The sequence below is a fragment of the Chrysochloris asiatica genome, unplaced genomic scaffold (assembly GCF_000296735.1).
Source record: "Chrysochloris asiatica unplaced genomic scaffold, ChrAsi1.0 scaffold00019, whole genome shotgun sequence".
NCBI classification, from domain to species: Eukaryota; Metazoa; Chordata; class Mammalia; order Afrosoricida; family Chrysochloridae; genus Chrysochloris; species Chrysochloris asiatica.
The window spans coordinates 10,497,444-10,500,969 of NW_006408537.1; positions in this window are offsets into that span (position 1 = coordinate 10,497,444).

Here is a 3,526-nt window from a genome sequence, read left to right on the forward strand (position 1 = left end):
GCTTGGGTCAGGCGCACCTTAGTCCTCAAGCTGACATCTCTGCTCTTCAATACTTTAAAAAGTTCCTGTGCAGCAAATTTGCTATAGCAACTGGATATTGCAAGTTATATATATTGAGTCTTCCTCTAATCCTGATACCATGTTCTTCTTAATATAATCTAGTTTCTCAGATTTTTTGCTAGAATACAAATTGAATAAGCATGGTGAAAGAATACAAACATGGCACACACATTTTTTATTTTAAACCATTTAGTATCCCCTTGTTCTATTCTGATAACTGCCTCTTGGTCCATGTTCAAGTTACTAAAGCATTCAGGAGCACAATGAAATGTTCTGGAATACCCATTCTTCACAACTTTTCATGATCCACACATTTGAAAGCCTTTTCATAGTCAATAAAGCACAGGAAAATACCTTTCTGGTATTCTTTGCTTTTAGCCAAGATCCAACTGACATCAGCAAAGATTCCTTTGTTCTACATCCTTTTCTGAATCTGGCTTGAGTTTCTGGCAGTTCCTTGTCAATATACTGTTGCAGCCATTTATGAATTATCTTCAGAATATTTTTACATGCATGTGATATTAATGATATTGTTTATTTCCACATTCCATTGGATCACTTTTCTTTGGAATAGGCAGAAATATGAATCTCTTCCAGTTGGCCAGGTTGGTCAGGTAGCTGTCCTTCACATTTCTTGACATAGATGAGTGAGCACATCTAGTAATTTATCAGTTTGATGAAAGATTTCAATTTGTATTCTTTCAGTCCCTGGAGGCTTGTTATTGCCTATGCCTTTGGTGAAATTTGGACTTCTTTCTTCAGTACCATTGGTTCTTGATTATATGTTACCTATTCAAATGTTTACACATTGACCATTTCTTTTTTGTACAGTGACTCTGCGTATTCCTTCCATTTTCTTTTGATGATTTTTGCATTATTCAATATTTTTCCACAGAATCCTTCAATATTGCAAGCTGAGGCTTGCATTTTTTTTCCTCAGTTCTTTCAGTTTGAGAAATGCTGATCATGTTCTTCCAATTTTGTTTTCTAACTCCAGGTCTTTGAACCTTCCTTATAATATTTGACTTTGTCTTCCCGAGTTGCTATTTGAAATCTTCTATTCAGCTCTTTTACTTCCTCATTTCTTCCACTCATTTTAGCATTTCTGTGTGATTCAAACTCACTAGCCACTCCTTTGAAACCCTATACAGGATTGTTATCAGTCAGAACAAACCTAGCAGCACTTAACAACAAAAACATGCTGGAGAGCAAGTTTCAGAGTCTCTTCTGTCATCCATTTTGGTCTCTTTGGAGACTCTTTGGAGTCTCTTCTGTCATCCATTCTTTCCTGTCTTCTTAATGACCATTTTCTTTCTTCTTATATGATATTCTTGATGTCATGCCACACTCTTCTGGTCCTCAGTCATTAGTGTCTAATGCACTAAATCTATTCTTAAGATGGTCTCTAAATTCAGGCTAGATATATTCAAGTTCATATTTTGGCTCTTGTTGTTGTTGTTATGTGCCATGGAGTCAGTTCCGACTCATAGACACCCTGTACAGGGTTTCCGAGGCTGTAAATCTTTACGGGAGTAGAAAGCCTCATCTTTCTTCCTCGGAACAGCTGGTAGTTTCAAACTGCTGACCTTGCGGTTCACAGCCTAATTCATAACCACTACGCTACCAGAACTCTTGTAGACTTGCTTTAATTTTTTGCAGCTTTGGTCTGAACTTGCATATGAGCAATTAATGGTTTTTCCACAGTCTTCCCTTGACATTGTTTTGGCTGTAAATATTGAGCTTTTCCCACAATTTCTTCCCACAGATTTAGTCAATTATATTTCTGTGATTTCCATCTCATGAATCCATGTGTATAGTTGCCTTTTATGCTGTTTAAAAAGGTATTTGTAATGAATAAGTCATTGGTTTTGCAAAATTCTATTTTCCAATCACCAATAATTTTCAATGCATTTTGATTGCATATTTGATCAATTTCACATTGAAGAAGTTGACATAATTCTTAAATTTCATCACTGACTTTAGAGCTTTGTGGGCAAATTTGAATAATAGTGGTATTAACTGGTCTTCCTTGTAGGCATATGAATATTATTCTATCACAGAGAGAATCTGTCTTGTACTTCAAGACAGATTTTGAAATTTTATTTTTGATTATGAGAGCTACACTATTCCTCTAGAATTTGTGGTTCATGGCATAGTAAACAATAATATTGTCAGATTCAAAATGGCCAATACCAGACCATTTCACCTCACTAATGCTTAGGATATTGACTTTTATGCATTGCATTTCATTTTTTGACAACTTCCAATTTTCCTATATTTATACTTCATACATTCCATGCTCCAATTATCAATGGATTTTTGCATCTGTTTTTCTTTAATTTGAGTTGTATCCCATCAGAAGGTAAAGGTCTAGAAATCTTTACTTCATTTGAATCATCATAGCCAACTCTACTTTGAGGATGCAACTTTTCCCCAGTTTCATTTTGAGTGCCTGCCTGCTAACCTCAAGGTCAACAGTTTGAAACTACCAGCTGTTCCGCAGGAGAAAGATGAAGCTTTCTGCTCCCATAATGATTTGCAGCCTCAGAAGCCCTATGCAGGGCCAATATAAGTTGGAGCCGACTCTAGGGCACACCACAACCACCACCAACAACCGGAGGTTCGTTATCTGACAATCATCTTCTGGAACTTTATCTGACAATATGCTGATACTATTCACAATGGTTTCATCTTTAGGCAGTTTATCTGACACTGTTACTCTGCTGTTCATAAGGTTTTCAGTAGCTAGATATTCAGAAGTAGTTTGCCTCTCCTTATTCTTACTCTGTTTTAGTGTGAAAGCTCTGAGGAAACCTGTCTACTACTATAGGTGACCCTGCTGGTATTTTAAATCCAATGGTGTTGCTTCCAACCGCACAGCAGAAAACAAGCTGATAGAATAGTAGAAGTGTTAAACATAAAAAAAATAAAATAAAAACTTACATATTTTGTTAGTAAATAAAGGATGAAAAAACATGACATTTTAGCAACAAGTTGTAAAATGATTTGAAGTAAAATATAGCATTTTAAGATCTTAGTAAATGCAGGAATTGAATTAAGTAAAATTCCAATATGACCAGACTTTTTACAAAAACAAAAGCATATCTAATATTAAGCACTGGGATATACAAGGTATTTTGATTAGCATTAGTAATGAGACATGTATTTTTTTATCTTTGTGTAGTAGACACAGATACACAGGTTGTGAAAGGAAAAGTAACAACTAGTAGAAAGGAAAAGAAAAACAAATCTTCTAAATTAATATATGTATGTACCTTTATCAAAACAATCAAAAATTAAAACAAAACAACACAGCAACAATTATTACATAGTATGATAGAAAAATGAAAATAATATTCCACTTATATTGAATGGAAATGACCATGAGTCATTTTTACTGGGTACTTTGATTGAAAATTATGATTTTAAAAACCGTGTTAGAGAAGAACATTGAGTACCACGGACT